Source organism: Aedes aegypti, chromosome 2, assembly GCF_002204515.2.
Source record: "Aedes aegypti strain LVP_AGWG chromosome 2, AaegL5.0 Primary Assembly, whole genome shotgun sequence".
NCBI lineage: Eukaryota > Metazoa > Arthropoda > Insecta > Diptera > Culicidae > Aedes > Aedes aegypti.
In genome coordinates, this window is record NC_035108.1 from 312,364,146 (window position 1) to 312,384,014 (window position 19,869).

A 19,869-nucleotide genomic window follows, 5' to 3' on the forward strand; every position below is an offset into this window, starting at 1 on the left:
AATGCACAGATTTTTCACTTCCTCAGACATTTTTGCATTGGTTGCCTTATTTTCTGTAGATCACAAAAACACATGCGATGCGTGAATCTGGTTAAGCGTGCTGCTTCTATGCGCTCAGCCACCGAAATCACAAGTACTCCACGAAAAATGGCCGTCGTTGCAGCTGGACAAATTTGATCTTCACCTTTGAAATCCCATTCCAAATAACCCATTCACCTCATTGCGTGAATCTGCCGTGGTGTGCCGGATGATCCGCGATAGGTTCCTGCTCTCTTGTGGTTTTGTGGCCGGAGGCAAACTGGTACGAAGATTTCACTGCGCGGGAGCATATCATTTTTATTCCTGGATGTCCATGGAAGCCGGGGTGGAATCCGAATCAAATCGAATCGAATTAATCGAACAGCTCTTGCAACCTCGAAAGCGGAAATGTTCTGGATTTTAAATTGGGGTCAAATAGCTTAAAAGACGATATGCTGCCACACAGTGAAATTTTTTGTCGTCAATTTTCCAATGACCGCATACCCAGGATAGAGTAGGGACGTTTTCAGGTTGAGCACCACGGCAACTTACTACGAAGGATAAGAAGGTGATCTTCAATCTGTTCGTGAAGAATTCCGTCACGATGGCTGCCTTCGCTCTCTTCCTGATGGTTCCAGTTTCCATTTGTTTGGGGTCTTGAAAATAAAACGAGGAAATATGTTTGCGCACGCAATTAACATTAAGGTTCCGATGATGGAACCTGTTAAGTAGTGCATCCAAACCCAAAGATCAACAAAGATGAGACCAATGTTCTAAATTCACTTAGGTGGTGCAAATCACTGAAGCATGCCACTATTTCTTTCTTTTATTTGCCGGCTGACGTCACTATTTGCTCTGCATAAGAATAACGAAAGAGTGAAAAAGAGAACTAATGTCACGCATCAATGATCTGCGCCACCTGAGTAAATCTCAATCATGGAAGTAAATCCAGAAGCTTGAGTGGAGACCACGAAGGAACAGCTGATCAGAGTTCACCACAACGTGGAGATAAAATCATAGGGGAAAAAGGGGCCTGATAAATATCGGAGAGAAATAAAATGTAAAGGACCGTGGGGCAAACTGTCGTGCCGCCAGTTTTTCATTGTTTTTCAATAGTTAGGGGCTACAAAACATATGGGTTTCTTAGGGAAGTTTGTCCAGTAAATTGAAAGAAAGCTCATGAGCAAATAAATTTTTTTGACGGTAATGGTCTATTGTGGCATTGCTTTCCGCGAGCTGGACAACCCGCCGATATAGAAATGTGGCCCAGCCGTCCGCAAATGTAGCAGTTTCTCCCTTGCAATTTTCCGGCATTACTGGTGATTTTGCGACGGTCTGCTCTTTGTTCAGTCACTCTGTACATTTTTCCTGGTCGTTGTCCTTCCGAAATTTCTTCAACTTGTAACTCCACACCTTCTTGCGATACCCCAAGCATTTCTATTTCCGGGAATGGCAGATCTTTCAGTAATATCATCTTGCGCACTTCGTTCGACATGCATCCTTCCACAACGGCATCCGTGAGATAGATATTGGTTAAGATCTGGCCTACTTCAGACCCGTATCTGTCAAACCCGCATTCCGATGCTTGCTGCTTCAAGCGTATCATAAAATCAGAAAACCTCTCGTTAGCTTGCTGCTTCATCTGGCGAAGCTTTCGGCGTTCAGATGTGCTTTGATGACGTGGTTCAAAAAACTCATCTAGTTGATCGATGGCCATGTCATAATATTTTGGATCCAACGCAACCAACGGTACGTGTTCGGGGTCTCCAAGATTTCTGAACACAGTTTGTAGTGCGGATCCACCCAGGTGCAGCAGCTTTGCTCGTTTAACTCTCTGGTCGGTTATCCCGTAAGCCTCGAAATAGCAGTCGAGAGATTCCTTCCAGCGTTTCCATTCTTTGGCCAACTTCGCTGACTCAATCCGATCGCATCGGAAAGGAGGGACACCTCGAGATTCTTCCATCTAAAAATATACGTATAACCACTTGTTAACATAATTTCCGAACACCATTATCTCATCAGAATATCATTAACCATCCATGTAAACAATTTCATTGCACTACCGTCCACGAAATCATTATATCCAACCATTCGTAAACGTTCCTCCATGAGTGGTAAACAACTTTATTTGCACATGAAAGTTTAGCAACAGTGTAAATTGTGACGTCAGCAAATTTCATCCCATTCTACCAATACTACTTCATTCATTTTTCTTTCACCCCTTCACACCTCCTCTTTTCGATTGATTCCACTACTACTACTACTACTACACTGCACCAGCTCCGTTTGGCGCTATTTCCACGAGTTAGCGTGCGGACCAAACTTTACTCTTTTTTTCAGCGCCATCTTGAAAAAATACCATTTTTTTTCCTTTATCCAACTGATACAACCCATTTCGTGAAGAATCCTTCCGATTCTTGCGTTTGCAACTGGAGAAATTCAATAATTTCTGCCGACTCCACTGAATGTTTTTCTTCCCATCCAGCTTATCTCCGGAGAACATTCTTTTGTTCTCGCATCTTCCCAAACACCTAAATTCATGGTTTTGTCAATTTACAATCATAATCCGTATTCTGATTGTCACATAATTGTTCATTGAATAAATTAAATCGTTCCACACAACCCGTGAGTTTTTTACTTACTTTTTATCCCCTATCATCGTCGCCAACTGTAGTATAACGTCCACTCGTCTTGCTACCGTGCGTATGAATGTCCCCTTCCCAGTCCCATTCCCACCGTCCCCAGGGTGTAGCTCAAAGTTCTCAGAATGAAAGGTAATATACATTAGAGATAATCTTTATTTATTAAGGTTAAGGTAGTGGTAATATACTACACTAATGTTACTTGGGAAGGATTTTCATTTAGGGTGCCGGTACCAATGGTTGTAATGTACCAGTAGATTGGACTATGGAATAAAACGTACATGTTTCGATAAAAACGGCATGTTGCAATTTTTGGTGGATAGATCACCTCTAGTTTAGTCGATTTGCCAAATTTCAGTTTTTTATTTTATCAAAAAGTCATATAAATAATTAGTTAACGTACAAAAATTGCTCCCTTGCACCAATAGTTGCCGTCGTGTTCCAGTAGTGGATCAACGGGTGGAAGCAGTTTTTAAAATGGATGTACAAAAATGAAGGAAAGTCCCAGAGATGATCTTTATGCTTCATTCGACAGATATTAGTTGCTGTTCCAAGGGAAAAATGTTAAACGTATGGAAAAATTTATAATTTTGTATACAATTCCTTGTATCATTCCCAAAAGTCTACTACTGGAGCACTAGCGCAACTACTGCAACACGTTTTATCACATAGTTTTATCACTCTTTTTATATTTATATTTATAGTAGAGGTTAAAATCTTTCTGTTGACGCCAAAAGATCTTTGTTAAGGCTTTTCGTTATTTTGTTATGATTTTTTATAGCTTAGGTAGTCCACTAATGACACCGGTACCCCATGCAAAAAAAATATGTCTGTTCAAACGTTTGTTTTTTTTTGTCACATGTTGTAATCGTTTCAAAATATCCGCTCTGGCGATTCTCCATATCCTGCCAGTTTGCTTGGCTGAACTAGCTGAGGTTCGTTGGAAATCCACCATATTAGCCTTTTATTTTCCCTGGTGTTCTTTTATGCGAAGATAAACATAATCATCCTCTTCATGGGTTCCCATTCTGAATCGGATGTGTTTACAAACTGCAACCGCTGTACAATTGAGCTTATGTAGGTACGCTGGTTTCGGGATCATTTCAATGTAGAACATATGTTTCGATGCTATGAGAGTAAAGTCAGATTTTGACTGGTAAGTAGACCATCGTGGTCTGGTTTACAATGACCATTCACTCATTGTAACATGCTTACATTGCAATTAACAAATGCCATTGCTTCAATTGAAACGTCAAAGAAACATTATCTTAAATAGATGACAAATTTGATTAACTTTAGAACATATCAAATTATTGACTAAATTCCTGCAAAGAAACATGTCTTTGGGTTTAGATCAGCTGCTTGGGGCTTAATGCAGTCCTCTTCTGGGACTGAGCACCTTCTCCCAGGGTCAACTCGCTTCAATGTATACTCTTTTATGTTTCTAATGAAAATTGTCTTAGAAATTTTGAATGTTATCTGAAGATGTTTTTGAAAAATTCCGGAAGAAATACAGTTTATATGGCTAGAAACAAATATACAGAATCTACTAGATGTTTCAAACAAAATTTTACGTTGCAAATTTAGATGAAATATTTTTTTTTAGGAAATTCTCCTGAATTTCCATTTGTTTTTAGGTACAGTTTTGAAACTTTTTGCCCTAAACAACCGGAAAGCATTTAAAAGCTTATTCCTAAAATAGAATTCGAAAGCTAAAGTAGGTAACTGCTTACAAAATTAAGAATGTTTTACAAAGACTTACCTCATAATTTTAATTGTAAAGAAAAAAAAATCGTAAAATTGTTTGAGATACGATAGGAAAGGATGGTTTAAATTCTTCGGAAATAAAAGTATGCTTCAGTTTTCAGGAAACTCATAGGTAAATCAAAGGAAATTCTATAAGATGTAAAAAGATATTTTTAAAGAAATTCAGCGTAGATTAAGTTAATATATTTTCTAGAAGTTTTATTGCAGTCTGTAAATCACAAATTTTGTCATTTATCAATTAAAAATTACTTGAAATATATCGAAGAGGTCCAAATAATTTTCGAGGAACTGCTATTACCATTGGAATTGAATGCTTTCTTTACAATAAGATACTAAAACATGAAGATAATTACAATAAAATCATTTTTTTTTATCAAGAACATTATAAATGAAATCAATATTACGATGGAAGAGAAGGTTTATTAAGGATCTATCAAAAGTAAGTTTACCATTTATATTTTCGATGGAATATAGTTAAAAAACAAATGAATAAGTAAAATATCAACCAGGAAAACTTTTTAAAAGATGGTGAAACCCTAACAATGTTGAAGATGTCTACTGCCCTTCTATGTCTACTTGTCGCATGTTCTATGTAAACCGGGACAAATATGCATAAAACGGCAGTATATATGGATACAGTCAACCATTTTACTATTTTTTTTTAATCCAAACGAGTTTCAGATTGTGTACAACATACTTTGGGTTATTTAAAATGTATTAGAAATTCCAAAAATTATGTCTGTTGTGAGAATTTCCGGCTAGGTTTAAAGCAGCAGTTTAAAAAATGGTTAAGTTATCAAAAAACATACACAACATTCTGTCAGAATCACTCCTAGAATTATGTGAAAGAGAGATCAAGACGAAGCGAGAGTTCTGCTCAGATTCAATATAATGTAGATTCATGTTCAGTGTTCTACGATTTTTTTTAGGATACAACAAGGAATGAACAATATCCTTTGAAATACTTGTTGCATATTTTGTTAAAAACCCTTAAAAAAATTCAAGTTCATTTACCATTGGGTATTTTGAAAAAAATGCAGTTTCTTGCTATTCAACACTCGAACCTCTTTGACATTAAATACGTTCAATTTGAAATAAACTGTCAATTTGAAGAAAAATCTTCGAACCTTACTTTATTCTACAATGAAAAATGTGTATGATCTACAGCAACGTTGAATTAATTAAATACTATTGAAATAACACGTTTGAAGTTTTTTCTACACAACATAAAAAAACAGAAACATATTTAACCCTTTTAGAAGGGGCCCAGATAGCCGTAGCGGTAAACGCGCAGCTATTCAGCATGACCAAGCTGAGGGTCGTGGGTTCGAATCCCACCGGTCGAGGATCTTTTCGGGTTGGAAATTTTCTCGACTTCCCAGGGCATAGAGTATCTTCGTACCTGCCACACGATATACACATGCAAAAATGGTCATTGGCATAGTAAGCTCTCAGTTAATAACTGTGGAAGTGCTCATAAGAACACTAAGCTGAGAAGCAGGCTCTGTCCCAGTGGGGACGTAACGCCAGAAAGAAGAAGAAGAAGGGGTGGGACAGTTCACGTTGCTGAACATGTTTCATAATACAGTACTGGGTGTCCGTAAATTAAGGACAATACATCTATGACACAACAATATAAATGTAGCAAATATGACTAACTATTTGCACTTTTAACTGAAAATTAAGGGATACGCGTCTAGATGAAAACTTTGGATATCGAAAAACGTAACTTAAACCCCGGCGAATAAATTCAATACGTATATTCTCCACTAAAACCGTAATACGACCGATCGATTGCGCTCACTATTAAACACTGTCTTCCCAAGCTGTTCGTTCCAATCGATATGCTGATGACTCAGAGATGATGTGCAACTGGGAGAGTTTGCAGGGGTGTTCAAGATAATATTCCTACAAATCGGTCATCCTGACCACCATCCGGCCCGGATGGTGTGATCTGATCATTAGTGTCTTCCTGGTTGCTTCTACCGATGTCGGGCTGCTCCATGTTGTCGTAGGTCTCCTCCTCTTCATCTTCACCAGGTATGAACCGCTTCATGAATTCCGCACAAGTTGATGTCCTCTTTGGTCCTTCTTCATTTCCGACTTTTTCGACGTCATATCTATCATTCCTCTTCTTCTTGATGACGCGATATGGCCCGAGAAATTTTCGAGCGATCTTCAAATGAGTACCAAACTGCGTACGACTTATCGCCACCAAGTCACCTACTTCATAATCTTCGGCCTCTTTCCTGTTACGGTCAAATTGTTGTTTCATCTTTCTCTGACAATTCTCTATGTTGGCCCTTGCCATTTCCCTAATTTCTTCTCTAGATTCTTCAAATATTCTTATCCACTCCTGTTCAATTATTTCTGCTAATCTTAAATCTTGTGTAGTTCTCATTTTAGTTCCGAACAACAATTCAAAAGGAGTTCTAGCTATGCTTCGTTGAAGAGTATTGTTTAAAAACTCTTGAAGTTTTCCAACATGACGGTACCAGTTTTCCGGATTATCAACTGCTAGTTTAGCTAAAGCAGGTACAATGACTCCATGAATTCTTTCGACTTGGCCATTGCCGCGTGGTACTCCAGTGGTAATTTGCAAATGTTCTATGCCCTCATTTTCACAATAATTTTGAAACACAGTCGAAGTAAAAGCAGCTCCCCTATCGGAAATAATTCGTTTGGGATTTCCAAATACACATCTCTGAACTTCTAATTTTTTCAAAACTTCATCGGCTGTTGTAGATTTCACAGGATATATCCACACAAATTTGCTAAACGCGTCAATCACGGTAAAAATATATCGATACAGCTTATTTGATGCTGTTAACGGTCCTAAATGATCAATTTGATAAGTAGACAATGGCGTTCCATCTTTAGGAATAGGATAAAGGTATCCTTCCCTCTTCCCAGCCTTGCGACAAGCCAGTATGCAAGGCACGCAACTTTTGACAAATCTGTCTAGTTTTGTCGACAAGTTCTCAATCCAGTACTCTCTAGTAAGAAGTTCATGCATTTTTTTTTCACCCCAAAATGTCCTTGCTCATGAACATTTCTTATTATGAAATTATGCATCGAATTAGGGATGACTAGAAGCTTTCCACCTCCGAAGTTCTTATATAATATTCCATGATCAACAAAATAATCACCAAATGGCTCAGTATTTAAAACTTTCATTATTGCCGCCAATCTTTCATCTCTCGCGTTGAGTATCATACAGGCGTATCTGCAATGATCGATTTCTCTTCGTCGATTTTCTCTTTACAATAATACGAGAAAATCAAAAGATTTTCGTAACATTTTACGATGTAGCAAGACGAAGGACGATGAGTACTTTCTACTGAACCAAAAATAGCAATCGAAAACAGTCACCCGGCCGAGAAATATGTCAAAGAGAAAATCGATGAAGAGAAATCGATCATTGCAGTGATACTGAACTCTCTGTTGACACACTTTAATCTGATCTATTATGTTACTCTGTAAAAGCATAACTACAGGATTTCTGCTAAGCGCGTCTACATGTTTCAGGCGAGTACCAGGGCGGTGTTCTAAGGTGTATTGGTATTCTTCCAGCAATAATGCCCACCCAGCAATTCTTGGGGATATATCTTTCTTTACCATTGTCATCTTAAAAGCAGCACAATCAGTTACGATGGTAAAAGGAATACCCAGTAAATATACCCGGAATTTTTTCAAGGCAGAAATCACCGCTAAAACCTCTAGCTCGTAACTTGGGTAATTTGCTTCAGCAGATGTTGTTTTTCTACTATAATAATAAACAGGATGGAAAACATTCTCTCCGGCAGATTTCTGCAGCAAAATAGAACCATATCCAACCCTACTTGCATCAGTGTGAAGCTCAGTTATAGCATTAGGAGAGTACAATTTTAGTGTTGGTCTATTACACAATGCTTCTTTCAATTTTTCCATTGCGGTACGTTGTTCTGGTCCAAAAATAAATACAGCGTCCTTACGCAACAAATCAGTCAACGGCTTGGCAATTATGGAATACCCATCAATGAACTTTCTAAAATATCCAGTTAATCCCAAGAATTGTTGTATTTCTTTATAGCTTCTTGGTTCAGGGAATTTAGAAACAGCAATTGTTTTTTTCCGACATTGGACGAATATTTCCGTTTTCTATTTCATATCCTAAATGTTGAATCTTGCGCTTTAAAAACTGTCATTTTTTCCACTTAATTATAAGTCCGTGGCTTTGTGCTACTTTTAATACCATCTTTAGCCTTTCTAATGCTTCAATTTCATTTCGAGCGGGAATCAATATATCATCAATATAAACTATAACAATTTTCTTTTCAATTAATTCACGAAAAATATCATTGATAAATCTTTGAAAAACTGTCGGTGAAGTGCATAATCCAAATGGAGTTTTTAAAAACTCATATTGCCCTGCAGGTGTCACAAACGACGTATATTTGATGCTATTTTCTTCTACTGGTACGTGGAAGAATCCATTTTCTAAATCAAGGGTTGAAAATACTCGTGCTGAATGTAAATCATCCATTATGTCTTCAATTAAAGGAATCGGGAAATGATCCCGTACAATAACTTTGTTCAATCTACGGTAATCTACACAAAGCCGCCTGGTTCCATCTTTTTTATGGGCCAAAACAATAGGACTGCTATATTCGGATGTACTTGGACGAATTATTCCATCCTCTTTCCATTTGTCAATTTGCTCTCGAACTATCTGCTTCTCCAAAGGAGCTAAGCGTCGAGGAAGTTGTTGAATGGGTGATTCATTCTTCAATACTATTTTCAGCTTCACTCTGTTATTTTCAACCTTGCTTGGACAATAGTCCTCAACCATTTGTTTAACCTTGTCGCGTATATAAACGTCATCAATATGATCAAAAAAATCATCGGAAACTTCATCTGTTCTAATTCTCAGAGCAAAAAGCTCTTCTTTTGGGCTGAATTTTGCTCCGTCAGCTGTAACACTTTCGTCACCAAACGTCAATATATTTCTTCCTAACAAAATATCGTGCGGCAAATCCTCATCCCGCAGAATATCAAACGTAACTCTCAAAGGAGTATTTTCTATTTCAATATCTAGCACAACGCTACCCAACGTCCATATGGCTCCCTTTAGCGTAATTAAACGCTTTCGATCATTCTGATTCATATTTAAATTCAGTTTATTCTTCCATTCTTCTTTCAATAAAGAGACATCAGATCCCGAATCAAAAAAAGCTTCAAAGGGAATTGTCCCAACTAATATCATCATAAATGTTCCTTTTGAAACAGCGGTGTTAGAGTTACAAATATTGGCATTTTTGTTCCCGAACTTCTTCGGACATTCTCTGGAGATATGGCCATCTCTTCCACAATTATAACAATTTATTGGTCTTGGAGGACTTTTGAATTGGTTCGTAAGGTTTCTATTGAAGCCATTTGGCCTTCCACTAAAATTCCTTTTTTCCGAATTTAAAGGATGAAAATTTCCATCCCTTCCATATTTACTATCTTTAATGCTCTGATATATACGAAGCTTTTCTCTAAATTCATCGATTGACTTTGAACCATATAAAATAGTTTTATCTGGACCATTGTCATTGATTCCATTAATAGTGTACGTAATAATGGACAAAATATCCACATTGGCCTTTGCCCCTATTTCTCGCATTTGCAAAAAATACTCAAGAACATTTTCTCCTAAATTTCTTTTGCGATTTCGCAACCTTTCATGAACAACAGCGCAATTTTCTGAAAATTCGAATTCTTTTAACAAAAAATCTTTCAATGTTCTCCAGTTAGAGACATTATTGGTTGTGTTCAATGACATTCTTGCTAACCCAGTTAATTTACGTTTCGCAATCACGAACTTACGTAGCTCTGATAACCCAATGGAATCTGACAATTCATCAAAATCAGCAATCCATTTACGCACAGGATAAAAATCAGTCCCAGAGAATTCAGAGAAAGCTGTCTCAGCTTCACTTACCGATAGTCGCGGTTCTACTTCTCTGTCTGCGTTCTGCGCATGGGCCTCCATGTGGTAGTTACCACGCAAGCCACCGTACGCCTCAGAGCCACAACAGCTTCCAATCTCACTAATAGCATGTTGGTATTCATTGACACTCAACTTTTCCACCGTACGATTCCGACCACCAAGTAAGTGGTGCCCATTTGAGCCACTAAATAAATCAACATTCGGGCCGTTGCCCAACAGATCGTTAGCATCACCATTCAAAACATCTCGACCATAATTTGTTCTCGACACACCACCATGATCACGACCGTCGCCGTCACTTACTTTGTTTTGAACGGTTACACGAGTGTTCTTGTCTATCGCACTTCTGCCATTGCTTCTCGCTAGTCTATCTTCATCACATCCAGTAGGGCTACCTCCATTAGGAGTACTTGCCTGCTGAGGCACCATGGAACTAGATCGCATTTCTTCTACTACTACGTTCAACCGAGATGTTTCTTCTCTCATACAGTTCATTTCACTGCGCATCGCGCGAAGCTCTTGCGTTAAGTTGGACATAGAGGTATTTGAAAAATTGATTTGGTCTATTAAACGTGTGAAAGTGTTCTCTATAATGTTCATTGGAAGCCTATTAGAGGAAGGGGAAAATTGAGGATTAGAAACGGGAGGTATGTTACCACCACTAGGCCTGAACGGCGGGATGTTTCCGTCCTGCATTTCCTCAAACTGTTGCAATATAAATTAGCCACAAGAGAACAAAACGTTTGTTACTTTCGCTTTCTTCGCCTGTTATGCCGGCACCGTACACACAGTCACAGTCGTTCGAGCTAGGGCTTATTTATTTGTAGCACTGGACAATGACACTTAACCTCAGGTCACACATGTAGTTCTATGCAATTCGATGCTCGCAAAAGAACTCACAATTTTTCTTCTTTTTCACGGTGCACAGAATGTGCGAAATTTACAGCACGGTAATGTGGCTGGTTGTTAGTTTTACACTGCCACTTAAGAAAGTACTCTATAACTTAATTCAAATAAAAATCCAATTCACTTTATTACTTATCATTAATTATCACTTAATTCAATTCAGTCTTATTACTAATTTGTTCAATTCAAAAAAACAAAAAAAAAACAATATATTTTACAATTCGCTTTAGTGAAAAATTTCTTTACAAAATTATTTCAATTTTCAACAATTTTTTTTTTCACACTCGCCCACCGGCGCGCACTAACGAGTACCCGACAGTTTCTTCTCGCGTTCCCGGACGAGCCCCCAAATTTGTAGCAAATATGACTAACTATTTGCACTTTTAACTGAAAATTAAGGGATACGCGTCTAGATGCAAACTTCGGATATCGAAAAACGTAACTTAAACCCCGGCGAATAAATTCAATACGTATATTCTCCACTAAAACCGTAATACGACCGATCGATTGCGCTCACTATTAAACACTGTCTTCCCAAGCTGTTCGTTCCAATCGATATGCTGATGACTCAGAGATGATGTGCAACTGGGAGAGTTTGCAGGGGTGTTCAAGATAATATTCCTACATAAATTTTGAATAACTTCGAAATGGTTGCTTCGTACTGTGATATGCAAATTAGAATTTTTCAGAAACTGAGGGCCACTACTCCTCTCTACATTCTGAAGATGTTTTCTCCCTAAAATCTAATAGAGATTAATTATTTTTTTATTATTATTTGAAATAATCTATAGGTCATTTGATTTAAGATATTAAAATCTATAAAAAAAAGTTAAAATACATTTGTCTTGGTTTGTAATAGTTAATATAATTGGTAAAGATGATAAACCATGTTGAAATGCTGAATTAATTCCGCTTGATTACATAGAGTCATGCTTTCAAAGTTTGTACGGATAATTTGCGGACACCTTGCACCTACTTGACAAAATAAGGAACGCATTGGCCTTTGGTGCGTACATAATTTTCAAGTTTGGAGGCTGTTTTTTAGAGTAACGAAGTTATGAGACTAAGAGCCAAAAATTTTCAATGGCATACAAAAAATAGAAAATTTTACTTTGTTTGATGAAATTTAAATCACCGATATCGTCAAATATAATTATGATCTTTTTTATGAAAATCTGTTCAATTTCACCATACGTTGATAAAATGTACAGATATAGAATTCGTTAAAATTTCAACATACAGGGTGTCCGCAAATTATCCGTACAAACTTTGAAGACATGGCTCTGTACAATCAAGCATAATAAATTCAATATTCTCGCACGGTTTTAAACATTGGCTTATTATATTCTTAAGAAATACGTTTGACACATTTCCGATTTCATATATTTGCAAAACCAAGCCAAATGTATTAAGGTGTCTTAAAATGAGCTGTTTTTCAAGCTTCATGACGGAAGAGAAATTTCCATAGAACTCACTGGATTTGAACCGTATATTTTTTATTTCCAGTCTAACTTGAAGCCACTAAACTGCAGGTAACATCAAATAATAAAAGGACATTTGGATTCATCTCTTTTAGATTTTAGGGGTAACACATCTCCAGTATGACTAGCGGCCCTCAGGAAAAACGTCTCTGAAAAAAATAAATGTGTCTATCTCAGTGACAAGTAATCATTTCGAAATTATTTATAGTTGTATTTTGTGTTAACACATAGATGTATTATAAAATGTACATGGACATAGATTTTTCAATGTTTTCAATGCGAGATCATCTTTCCAATATTTTGCTGTTCGGATAATTTGCGGACACCCTGTAATTCCGGTAAAAAAAATGATAAGATTTATGTCTTATTTACCGAAGTATCTAGTGCCTGAAAACTGTGTGCCTAAATTTGTTCTACGTGTATATTAGAGTGATGCAAATTATGAAATGTTGGCTCCTCTGTGCTTAAACAATTGTTATTGTGGTAAATAGCATCCTCCCAAAGAAATGATTCGGAAGAAATTTGACTGTGCATACACCATTTGAAATTTATATGGAGATTACTATGGAAAACGCCAAACTTTTGTGTTCAGCCCACTATTTTGTCGTCATAATATTTTATGGAAAAGTGAACGAACTCTTCTCGTGTGAAATCCTTTCTCTACAACTTTGCCGAATACCACATTTTGATTGAACGTCAAATTGTTACTCATAATCATAAAGTGGGATTGGATTTTGCATGCTTAACCAACTGCTGGCGGATATAATAGATCAAAGTAATCCAGGCTACTATATTCTACAGCAAAAAAACAGTGTTGCTCTGAAAGCAATTGAATGATCATCTCAGCATGATTTAGACTTTGTTATCAATGATAACAAATTATCCTTACGTCCAATCAAAATGTGGTCTTCGGCAAAGTTGTAGCTGGGAAGAATTCACATGAGAAGAGTTTGTTCACTTTTCCATAGATTATTTTTACGAGCAGTTAACATAAACTGAACAAAAGGCTTTGTTTTTTTTCATAGTAATTTCCATATAAACTTCAAATGGCATGTGCACAGCCAAATTTCCTCCAAATCACTTCAAATTTTGGGAGAATGATTTTTATCATAATTGACATGGTTTAAGCATAGGGGAGCAGAATCTTCAAAATTGCAAGTGTATATGTATGTTTTTCACGATATCACAAAATCTCCAACCCTTCAAGTGTAGACTTTTCCAAAGTACAACCACTCTCCAGCCGGAAGCAGCCATCAGTTGCCATGTTCTAGCTACCAATTACTATTTTCTGTTCGTGAAGTGGATTCCAACTGGTTCGTGAAATGCTTCCACCAACTTACTAGATTTTTGCTATTCTTTCCGGGCCACCCTCTGGCGAAGGAAAACATTATCATAATATTATCATTCGATTATTGCTGTACACTCTTAGTTACTTACCTTTTCACTTTTCATACCCTGACTGGAAAAAAAAACTCGCTTCAGGGTAATGCTTCGTGTTTGGGTTCGAGTTTAGGGAACTTCGAGATTTCCTATGCATTTTCAACTATTAATATGTGCATTTCATAAAAAGAAAACTGGACTCAGGCCTCGTTCCAGTTTGGATGTAAGTTCGAGGTAAAAAGTATTTACCTAAAACAGGTGGTAGTGAAGAATGGTCGTAGCGGTTTTTCCCTTTTTCGAACTAGCGAAAATAGTTGCTACCGGATGTAACTGCCAAAAACGACTATCAAGACAACCATATAGCAGGAAATGCAACCAGATGCGATGAGTGGAATAGTAATGTAAAACAGTCGGTGGTAGGTAGGTACTTTTTGATGCTTTCTTTCTTTGCTTGGAATTACATTATTCATGGGAAAGACTTCTGAGAGTATCACATCGTTCGACGTACTTATCCGTGGATAGTAGGAAGGACGAGAAGCTTTTCGAATTGCAAACGAAAACGATGTTTGATGACATTTTAACATGTTGGGAGGTACTTTACAGTGAAACTATTACCTTTCAATCATTTTAATAGGCCACCAGAATAGAGTCCAGATTTCAGCTTAGAAAAAGGACTGAAAATCTACTTTGATTTGCTGCAACAATAACTCTGAGAGTTTGGTAAAAAAAACTCCAAAATGGATCAATCAGCGATATTGATAATGAGATAACTGTCGTTTGATTTCTGCAAAATAATAACTTGAATTGGTTAAGTCCCTTGAGTTGGATGAGTTAAATCCTCCGATGAGGAACAAATACCTCGCACTAATCTATGCATACTATATGTTGGTATTATATTATAATTAGGTATTGTTCAGTAATCAATACTTCAATTTGGTATTATAATGGTATCAAAACAAAAGTTTGAAATAATTAAAAATACTCCATTGAGGTATTCGACAGCTATTGAGGACTGCTTGGGGTATTGAACTACAGTCGCCTCTCCACATCTCGATATCGAAGGGACCATCGAGATAGGGAGAGATCGAGACAAAGAACATTAATTTAATGAACACTAGATTGAAAATCACTCCGTTACTAGGAAAATAATAAACAAACAAACTTCATTCCGAGTTTCCAAATTGTTCTGAATCGCTGAAACCTGGTCTAGTAACCTTTGATAATGTTCACATCGACATATAGAGAGAAAATTGGGAACAAAAAATCAACAAGAACACATCGAGATATGGAGATATCGAGATAAGGAGGACATCGAGATATGGAGAGAAAAATCGTATGCAGAATGAAGGGACCGAAGCAATCATCGACATAGGGAGAGATATCGAGATGTAGAACATCGAGATGTGGAGAATCGACTGTACAATTGAATAAACTATTTCTGTATGAAAATGGTTGATTTGTAGAATTTGCGTGAGATATTATTTGAGGTATTTTTTTAGCATTGAAAATTATTTGGTATGAAATACCTTAGTTTGGTATTCAGTAGAGTAAAGTGGAGCAAAAGTTCGAGTGGGGCAAGAGTTTTTATTTAAGATTTCTAACTCAATACAAAACAAAAGTTATAAATGTCGTTGTGATTTGAAAGCTATTTAAACAAGACTTTTTCTCCAAATATTATAATTATTTGTTTTAAGACGTGAATATTGTAATCGAACTTTTATTGTATGGAACCAAATATAGATAAAATGTGATTAAATTTTTAATGTAAGGCAGTAGCGCAAACAGGATTTGGCTCTAGGGGGGGTTTTGTAAACTTGAAGATAATGTGTTTTTGAGAAAATAAAACGAGTGTAAAAAAAATCGAAGATAAAAATTGAACAAAATTGCTAGATATTAATTAATATTAATATTAATTAAAGAAAAAACTCAATACCATATACACCCTCTTTCTCCCTGAGAATTTTCATGTACAGTTACAACGCTACTCAAAGGAAATCTGTTCTATCTGGTGAAATTTTCCAAAAAAAATCCGAAATACGTTTGTTTGTCACGGAAAAACCTTCGGGTTCCAAAGAACATTTCGTTTGTCACAAACATTGTCTTAGATTCTACTTTTTAAATATGGATGGCAAATCGGGATTAGGATATTATAATATTATGTATTTAGATCTTCATTTTTTGTAGTTTGTTCTTAAGTTTATCCAAGCTACATTTGGAGGCACATTGGCTTGGAAACGTTCAATCACTCTTCGTCTGTTCTGTTCCTTACATACGTTTTCAAGTTTTCCAACGAACAGAATGATCTTTCGGCGCAAGTCATAGTAAAAAGCATTGCGGCTATCATTTGCAGTTTGCCGATGGCAAAATAGCATTGCAGATATTGAAGAATTTCCAGATTTTAGACGTAAATTTGTGATTTTCCAGTTAAGCATCAATCACGATCTCCCTTAATATTTCCTAAGATTTTTATTTGTAATAATTAAAAACTAATTAATTGCTTCACCGGAAATTCACGTGCTCTCTGGAAGTAAAAAAATTCGGCAAAATGACAACTAAAAAATCGAAAAATCGAATTTTGATGAAAAATGCATCTTTTAAAGCGGTCTCGATATGTTTGTTTGACAAATTTCTGTTCGAAAACCTGTAACTTGTTTATCAGAAAAAGCGAGAAAATTTAGTCCTCCTCGAGGGTCTTTTAATTAGAAAACCACAACTTAGAACATATAATTGTTAACACAACTTACTGCTTCGGTGTTTGTGAATTTCAGTGTTGAATTTCAAAAATATATTGGACAATTCTTATGAAAAAAAAAAACTCTGGGGGGGGGGGTTGACCCCCAAAACCCCCCTTGGTTGCGCCACTGATGTAAGGGCGTTCCTAGGCCCTTCATAAGGATAATTTGAAATGTATTAGCTTTTGCAAAAATTCGGGCAAAAATTCGAATCATCGGGGTTCGACCTATGTATAACTTCGCGGAAAAATTTGCAAACTGTTTAAAATCCACATATTATCTTTAAATTCAACGAAATTTGTCTAATCGTGCGAAAAAAGTCTCATAAAATCACTTTTTCACTTAGGTTTGCGAAAAACTGCGTTTTTTTATGGGTTAACCTGCTTTGAGTAACTTTTGATAAACATGTAGTGGATCTACACAGATAAGCCTATTTCTTCTGCGACATATAAGCGGTTTATTCATCACCACAATCCTTAAACCTAGTTCAACTATATAATTAAAAGTGGTTTACGGCTTAAACGATGGTGAATAAATCGACCCTTAGTGGCTATTTTTCTGTAAAGATAAGATTTTCGTAAGATTTGCATCAGATTATTGCTGGTATAAAGTATGCCTATCATAAAAGTATTGATATTTTGTGTTTTGGCCAGTGCACTTTCACTCCACACTAGATTCAAACTTTTGGTAGGGCAAAAAATCAATTGAGACAATTAATTTTAAAAATGGGTAAATATTTTACACAATTTTGTTGAGCTAATTTTCCAATGTGTCAGGAGGCTGGAATAATCGATCTTAATCTATTGATCATCCAATCCGATTAATCCAGCCTCCTGACACCGCCCATACAACCCCATTGGAAAATAACGAGCAAACATCTCTGGTTCCCACTGGAAAATGGTTCCCACTGACAAATCAATGTTTGTAAACAAATAGTCGTTTAAGGACTAACAATCGAGGAAGGAGAAATCTGTTTTGACGAAAAAAAATTTTTCTCACAACAACAGTTATATTAGCACAAACAAACGGTTTTAAACTATTCGTTTTCAGTACAGCAACACAGATAACAGGATATGGTTAGCGTGGAACACATTTAAATATCGGAGAAAATTTTCCCTAATATAATTACGCCAATGTACGTTTTTGTTCTTGAGTTTGATGCTGACCTCAAAAACATGGCTGCCTAGCACCAGGCTGGGTTAATCATACAATAAAAAAACTATGTTGCGCAAGTAAGCGCAAGATGAGGTTAAGATGCATCAATACTTGACAGAAAAATCTTTAAATTAAGACTAGTATAATATGTGTGCCAGTATGTACTCACATTTAAAAACTAAGTTGCAATACTGTATGATTCAGAATCATGACGTGCTAGAAGATTTCTGAAATTTCAAGTAATTTGAAATTCCTAAAGAACTGAATAATCAATTAGCGTTTTATGATTTTCGTAGACCTCCACGAATATTCACAAGCCGTTGAAACGTTAGTGATCATCCGAGAACAATATTTGGGGACGTTCGCAAAGCATTCTGGGCTCTGCAAATTTACGCGGATATTTGACAACCCGAACTTTCGTAGATTTCCGCAAGCCTCTACGAACTTAACGTTCAAGAATCTATCATCGTAATCATCGTCATCAACGAAACTTCAAAAGCAGTTTTTCTGTTCACAACTGAAAATTATTTGATGAAAATGTGTTCACTGCACGGTGCTACCATACCATCCAAACGGAAGTCGGTAGTTGATTTCTGACCTCTGGGCCGAATTTGAAAAAAAAAAATCCTTAGCCAGAATGTGTACCTACGTCAAAATTTTATTTTAACTTGCTAAATTAAATTAAATAAAAACAACCGCAAAGGTGTAATGATTATGTAAGCACCTAACCGTTGAATGGAATTCACCATGCAATATTCTTTCCATACACTTCAAAAGGGCGTATCTGCATATCCTACCCAAGAATTTATTGATACATATGTGAATGCTCTGGACAATTTCCTAAAATCACTATCAGGTGTTAGATTGGTAGATATCATTTTTCGTGAATGGGCTGATTAGTAATAACTAACCATATAACTGGCTCTTTTCAAATGTCGGTCTATAAAAATTTTAGGAAAATTTATTTTTCAATATCTAAAACCAGATAAAAAAAAACTAAAAAAATTAATTATAATCTGTTTGTTGAAACAAGTTAAAGTGGCATACTTCATGTGAACTTCAAAAGGGCGTAACTCAAAATTCCGACTAAGGATTTTTTTCAAATTCGGCCCAGAAGTGCAGAACAACGTCAGGAATCAAGTGCTGACTACCGTTTTGATGGTATATTTTATTTGATAATAACGGTAATTGAAGCACCGTGTACTATGTTACGGTTGGTTCTTCTATCAATATTTTTCCACTGCGAAACAAAACGCAAAACTAGTTTTAAGTAAGAGTTCTACTTTTCACTTTAATATACGGAATTGACAGAATCGTCTGTATTGTGATATACTGTGGTATCACGTTCGGAATTGTACATGAGGGTGATAAAAGCGAAATAAATCTTCGTCTGATCACTTGTGATCTGGCGCTCAACCTAGAAGCACGTTACTCTTATTTTACTCCCCAAACCCGAAATAGTTCTTTCGTGAGTTAACTTTAACTAGTATAAAAACTTAAAATTCACCTTATCCATGGATCGCATCACCGACCACAGATGACTTCCAGTTCTTTTTCCTTCATCACTAATGAACTCCCCAGGCTTGATAGAAACTCCTCTGCGAGGCAAAGAGGAGGCGATTTTGCCGTTTTTCTGAGGAGAAAAAAATAAACTCAAAATTTTCAACACAGATCCTCAAGCGATTCGAGTGAGAGTGCAGAAAAATGCGAGGATTTTTTCAGACACTCTCTCTCTCTCGTTGCGATGCTCACCATCACTCACACTTCAAACGAACTCTCGAGTCTGCCGCCCGAACAGACAGTCCTCGGGGAGT